Source organism: Arvicanthis niloticus, chromosome 11 (genome assembly GCF_011762505.2).
Source record: "Arvicanthis niloticus isolate mArvNil1 chromosome 11, mArvNil1.pat.X, whole genome shotgun sequence".
In the NCBI taxonomy this organism is placed as follows: domain Eukaryota; kingdom Metazoa; phylum Chordata; class Mammalia; order Rodentia; family Muridae; genus Arvicanthis; species Arvicanthis niloticus.
This window is the reverse complement of record NC_047668.1, coordinates 35,170,454-35,177,729: the sequence shown is the minus strand read 5'-3', so window position 1 is coordinate 35,177,729 and position 7,276 is coordinate 35,170,454. Positions and strand designations below refer to the sequence as shown.

The window sequence follows — 7,276 nt, the reverse complement described above, 5'->3', positions numbered from 1 at the left end:
TAAATTAAACATTCTTACTCTATAAGAACTGTACAGTGCAATTGGGAAGTTTAAACCCAACTTTTTTTCTTTGTTCTCAACTCTTGGCAGCCCACCATGATATTTTAGACAGAGAAAAACAAAAAGTTAACCTAATAAAAGAACAGTGACCTTGATGTGTCTAAAGAAATGTAGCTGGTAAATAAGAAACATATGCCTCTGAGGAAATAGTTTAGGACTAAAATTTTAAATCACTTTACTAGAACCACATAGGTGGAAGAGATAAGAAGATAAAAGTGAAGGACTGTCTCAGTCAGGCAGGGTACGTGTGTGTTCTAGAAGTTTTACACAGAAGGGGGATGTATGTGAGCAAAGAAAAATGGCACACCCCATGTGACCACATCACTGAAGACTCTGAATCAGATCACTGTAGAAAAGCCTCAGACCCAGGATGATGTGATGCTGTGCTGGTAGACCAGATGGCTCTCATGGGACACAGACTCGAGAGGAGGACAACTGAGAAGAGGTTGCTCTGGGGGAAACTATCAATCACAGATAACTCCAAGCTCCATAAGATAACCCTCACCCACATATAGGTGACAATATCCTGAACCACTGTGGATAAGCAACATGAAAATGAACCTGGGCCCACAGGACTTTCCCCAGACACATCCAGAGTGAAGCAATTTATTGCACTTTTCTTTTCCCCTCTGGAGGTGACATTTGGTTTGAGAAAAAAAAAAATATCAAAAAGCTTTAGTCGTGGTTTCTGAACATTATGTCAATGTTTAGTGTTTGAATTATCGTTTGAGTAAAATTAAGCATAAAATTTACTGAGGTAACAAAAACACAGACCACTGAGAGCATTCCAATCAAGAGTCTCGGGTCTTAAGTCTACATTGACCAGAGCATGTTAGACTGAGATTTGAGAAGTATTTTTCTGAGCATTTTATACTATCAGACTTTCTTTTCTAGCCTCACCAGCTGCTTATGTTGTCTAAAGGTCAAGATGTTGCAATGACAAAGTCTTGGAACACAGAGTTGACTCTCACAAGGTTCACATTGTACCAGAACTGCTGGCTGATACGCAATTGTTCCTCCCGAACACGGGCAACCGTAGAATACCACAAATCACCCAAAGAATACCTTTAAATCAGCTCGACTGATTAGCTGCCCATCTCTCGTTACTTAAGTGTAATATAAATCCTTAGAGATCATTGTGGTAGGAAATGCAAAGGCTTTATAAAAATTGTTGCAGGTAGACTGCTAGAACTTCTCAGGGAGGTCCTAAAGGAGTAAACTAGAGCAAACTCTGGGGCTGTGAGAGGAAATAATTGAATTTCATTTCATTCCCTCCAGCCTTATTCTTCAAATGCTGAATGTGGGAGAGAGGTGTCTATGCTACAAGGGCAGGGAAGGCTACAGGGTGGCTGGCCAGGGTGGTGTTTGCTACGTGGTGATAGCACTGTTGTGATTATTGTACCTTGGAGCAGTGCAGACCTTCATAGTCAGACATCTGAGCCTCTCTGGGTTGGATACTGGGGCCTGGGATATCACATCCATGGATGCTCTCCCTGTGACTTGATGCTGGAGATGCTTACTTGTAATGTGTTAGTAGCACACTCGTTCTGATCTGGGTGTCAGAACACAGGTGATGTGCCGATCAGGGGAGCTGAAATGCAGGGGCCACAGGCTATATATGTCTGCCTTGCCTCTGGGGATTGGAGCATTGCTGGAATGCTGCTCAGAAAAGGCAGAATGCAGCCAAGGATAAGGGTCCCTGACCATGCTCTTCCTGAAAAGAAACAGCAAGATCTGGGACTGGTGCTGTGACTCTCAAACTTCTGTGAACCTTGACATCACTGGGGAGGAGAGGAGTTGAAAACAAGTCTGTGGGCCTGTGCTGAGCCTGGGATGGAGCAGAATCTGGCTTGGCTCCAAGTGAGTGCTAAAGTACAGAGGGGAGGCAAGAAAGGCAGGCCTTCTACAGGAGATCTAGAAGTGGCTTTTTATAACAAAGCCCCCCACCCCCATCCTTGATGAAGGAGATGGCCCTTGCTTGTCCAAACTTTTTAATCCATGGCAGATGAGGATCCATACATACATCTTACTCAGGGTGAATCAGAAATTAATACCTTTTACAGGAAGGGATACCCAGGAAGGGAAGCTCATTGGCCAAACACTAGATACCTCATTAGCCTGGAAAACTCTAAGTTTTTATTCTATGTGATCAGTTGCCATGATCCTCTTAGTGGGATGTCATGGTCACATGCTCCAGGACAGGAACCTGCCATTCTCAATTATGAGATTTACCAGGGTTCTGAACTTGCTTCAACCTTACCAGTTCTTTTGTCTGGACACACAGTCCACTGCCCCACAATTCTCCTAGGAAGACTTTATTCCATAATAAGAAAGGATGCTGAAAGCAATGTCCTTTCACAGGAACCTAACTGATTTCTTTTGCCCTAGATGTTTCTAAGAGTCCTGCCTGCATGCTCACCCCACCCCCCAAGTATAGTCAGTGGATGCCTGAAAATCTGGGCATTCTAGTCAAGAGATATTCTAATACCCTCCTTTTTCTGGTTTTTAGAGTAGAATCAGAGAATCTTGAAGGGAAGAAGAGGCTGGGCTCCCTGGATGTGAATTCACTTTTCAGGATAAATCAGATTAGGCCTGTGACCTCTCAGTACTCCCCACAGGAATAATGAATCAGTATAAACTCCAGAGCGTCTGGTCCAGCACCCCTCATGCCCCACTTCACCTTCAGTCCCTCACATCCCCTCACTTCAGATTCTTTCCTTCCAGTGCTCCCCTAAGGAGAGCACCGGTCACACCTGCACAGAACCCGCCCCCAACTACTTCTCTGTCCCTTTGGATTTTTGTCTCTATGCAGCAGAGGAATCTTTGCCACTCCAAGACTTGCACCTTTGGTACATATCTTGCTGATGTTCTGAGTTACACAGGACAATCAGAGAAAGACACTGCAGTATTATGCAGTATTATGGCTTTTGCTAGTGGGGGCATGGGAGGGTAGCTCTGATCAACTGAACCTTGAACAGCCTTATTGATTATTACACAAAAATTGTTTGGGCAACACAAGTTTCTCATACCAAAGCCTCTAAACTAATCTATGTTTTCATGAATGAAAACATCACCTCCCTGCAACGTTCATCCTTCTGGTGCTCTGTGGGCACAGAGCCAAGCTTATTTTATCATGCAGCCATGGGTTATATGCTTTCTGAGATCTGAGTCTGGGTTGTATCTTTGTACCCAGTTATAGCATGGCAACTTGGCAAATAGATACAAATCAGAACAAACTGTGGCAAAAACTGACTGTTTTGCTCTTGCAGTCACATGCAATGAGTTCCTTGGAAGTCTGGGCCTCTGTCTCCACCAGGATGGTACAAAGTACAAAGCCAAACTTACATCGGTACCTAGCACGGGGCCAGACACATAGCAAGAAGCTCATGGGTTTCTATTAATAAATGAATAAAACATGTAAGATTCTCAAGAGCATAACTACCAAGCAGGGAAAGAAAAGGATGACTCAGGGTGAAAATCTTCAAGGAGAAAAAAAAAACATTTGAAACCAGTTCTGGGGTGGTATTAGATAAGGGAAGCAAGTGCCATTGTCCCACAGTTTCTTGGAATGTGTCCTTTATCTAGCCCATCTATGGGAAAGGATGACAGGGTTCCTCAGGAGGCTTGAGATGTTCTCTTTTGACGAGGAGAACTGAGGCAGAAGACTTGCACTGTCCCTGGCCTAAAACTAAGGTAGGCAGGATCCACATACAACTACGTGTGCATTCTTCTTCAGCGTCTTTAATATTGCCCGTTTGTGATGGGGGCTGGTAGTTTTTTAGAAAGGGATGTTGGTAGTTATGTTCAGGCAATAACTATGAAGAAAATAGTTTCTTTTAGATAAGAAAACACAAAACAGACTATCTGAAATATGTGCACCATTTATCTATTCAACAATAGTTATTTGCCAAATCATGGGTCCCAAAAAATGATGAAATGAGTTAATATCATGAATATTATGGAGCTCAAGCAAGGGTTGTCAGTAGGACACAAGAATGCTTGTTGTGATGATGAGGGAATGCTGTCACTCACAGAAAACCCAGGGTGAGGCTAACATCAAGTAAGTAACGCACAACAGTGTGATTATTTTCCTCCTATACTGTGGGCAAGATTTTTTATTGTAATAGAAAAAAATTAATTGGGTACCACTCAATTATTTGCTCATTCATTTGGCACATCTTCATGGTGTGTTTGCTGCATTGATATAATTCTAGTAACACTTCCATTTATTCAAACCTCTGTGGTCTCTATATTTAATAGACACCCTAAATGTTATCATGCAGATGAAGGAAACATTCAGAGGCTAAGAACCGTGGCCAAAGTCAGGTGGTGATGGGCAGCAGGGCTGGACTGACATCCAGGATCATCCTGCACCAATGCTCTGGATCTTAAACCATAAAGATGCTTCTCAACATTGTACACAGTGGGGAGCCTTAGGACAGTATAGAAAGGAGTGAGTTAGTGTCCCTGGCCCTCAAGTTCTTTTCTAGCCAGTATCTTTGTGAAGCTAGCTCACGATGGAGCAGGATGAGGACAGGACCACAAATAAGGCAGACAATATGTACATTGGGGCTCATGAGTCATCTGGACCTGTTGTTACAAATGGACCACAAACCTAAGTCGTATAATTGGGCCAGAGACTTGGAATTGAGATATTTAATTGTGAAATAAAGGTAGATTTTCTAATTCCCTTCTGTTGCTAAAATGAAACATTCTGACCAAAGGCAACTTAGCAAAGGATTTCTTTAGCTTATGCTCCCAGGTCACAGTGTATCTTAAAAAAAAAAAAAAAAAATTCCTTTCACTTGACATTACCTGTGTGGAGTTGACCATCGGTGCCAAGGATGACAACAGATTAACCAGAGAAAGTCACAAATAATGTTTGTTTTAGATGCACATGACTGTTTAATAAAAATTCTATATATACCACATATTAATCAGAAGAAAAGTGAACTTTACTGAATTTAGTACTGTATTTCCTATAGAATGTTTACATGGAGACTATACAAAACATTTCATTTCCAGAGAAGGTAATTCAGGTTATTCCAAACTGTTGTCCAATTTTGGAAATTGTTCCTCCTGGCTGTCTTCTAACCACTACGTCATAGAAGTTTATTTTATGTGCAGGCAGTCTGCATGAAACTTGTTTTTATTTGTGTGTGTGTGTGTGTGTGTGTGTGTGTGTGTGTGTGTGTGTGCTTTCTCTTATTAAACTCATGGTTCACAAATGCAGAGTTCCTATCTAAATGTTGACAGTAGTTTCTTTTTTTTTATTGGATATTTTATTTATTTACAATACAGATGTCACCCCCTTTCCTCATTTCCCCTCCCTAGAACCCCCTATCCCCTACCCCCTCTAACACTTTAGAAGACAACATTCAGAGTGCTGGTAGATTCACAAGTAGAACATGGAGTTAAGGAGGGAAGAAGGAATGAAAAATGCAATGACAGTCTCCTGCCACGCCTCAAGGCTAGAGTTTAGTCTTTGTGCTGTGCGTCCCTTGACATTGTGTGAGCAGGAAGATGATGTGCTGAAGATTATCTTCCCTGTTCAAACACTCTAGCAGAAGACAGAAAAGGAGCCTACAGTTATGCAGATGGGAGAAAGTCTTAGGTTCAGAGGTAGCCGAGAACAACCAAAGATGGAAATACAGATGGACATAAGCAAAGACAACAGCTAGGAAGTCCTTTCAGTACTCTAACTGGAGAGCTAAGAATTGCAAGTAGCTTTCTTAGGAGCTCTATGAAAGACTATATCTATATCTATATTTTATGTATATACTATTATATATTATACATTACATATTGCATTTATATACTCATGTATTTATATGTTTATTTATATTGTTGTATATAAGTATACTTATACTTTATATATTTAGTAATTATATATGATATATAAGATATATATTATTTATATATTTTATACATAGTATAGATGATAGATAGATAGATAGATAGATAGGAGTAAGATTTTTACTTCCATCGGCATGACTGCAGACTTCTTTTCTCTCCTGCTAGAGTGTTTGGAGGAACACTGAAGACAATCTTCAGCACATCATTTTTCTGCTTAGAAAATGTCAATGGACTCACAGCACAAAGACTAAACTCTAGCCTTGAGGTGTGGCAGGAAATGTGACACACACACTCTCACACACACACACACGCCCCTGTGGCTCAGAATGCAGAATGTAGTGTGCACTCATAACACAGATATCACCGAGAGCTCATTAGAAGCTCAGCCCCATTGAGATACTCTATAAGGTCTGCACTTTAACAGTGTCTGCAGGAGATGCCTGTGCATTATAAAGAGGTCCCACTTTATTTTCTTTTGGAAATGACTTAAAACAGAAGAATGGAGAATGAGCCACCAACCTTTATGTAGAGAAAATACAGTCTAATGTCACAGAAAGCTGATATTGTTTACATTTGATAAAATGTAAAATTTAAAACACTATAGAGCTGATGTTAATTCCATAATATAGGTTTTTCTGTATAACACTAGAAAACCGGTCAATTTTATGTTACAAGATAAACATAATTAATGAAGAAAAATGATAAAGAAATCCCATGTGTCTTGTCCAAAAGGCCCTCATTGGCACTTGGGGCAAACACGGCTGGCAGTAATCGGAAAGGTGTCTTTCTGCTGAGTGGCAGTCATGTTTCTCCAGTATTACCTCAATGAGCAGGGCGATCTCGTCTACAAGCTGGAGAAATTTGACCATATGGGACAACAGACTTGCTCTGCCCCTCCTGATCAGTTCTCCCCAGATGACAAATACTCAAGACACCGAATAACCATCAAGAAACGATTCAAGGTGTTCATGACCCAGCAACCGAGTCCTGTCCTCTGAGGGCTCGTTAATATCTTGTGCTGCTAGTCCCCCGGCCGATTATCAGCAAGCAAACGCCTGTAAGCCTTGAAGCCTTCCCATGCTGTTTGGAATACTATCTCACTTACTAAGTGAACGAGTCTATACTGATGGGCCTCGCCAGTAAAAGAAACAATTTTTTTTTTTTTATGTTTTGACTTACTGCCAGGTTATTAAAGATACAATGACTTGAAAAAACAAACAAACAAAAAACAAAGGCCCTCATCACAAAGGTTGGGGGCCTAGTCGGAGAACATGGCTAAGGGTCACAACAGTGATACCCTTGGATAAACAGGGTCCCAGAAGCAGATCACAGCTGACTTCAGGGTCACATGTTCTTGTTG

The 7,276-nt window shown here is 41.3% G+C and overlaps 1 pseudogene; it reads left to right on the top strand.

Moving 5' to 3' along the window:
• The first annotated feature begins 6,719 nt into the window (after nt 1-6,719).
• LOC117716975 (H/ACA ribonucleoprotein complex subunit 3 pseudogene) lies at nt 6,720-6,914 on the top strand (annotated as a pseudogene).
• The last annotated feature ends 362 nt before the right edge of the window (nt 6,915-7,276 follow it).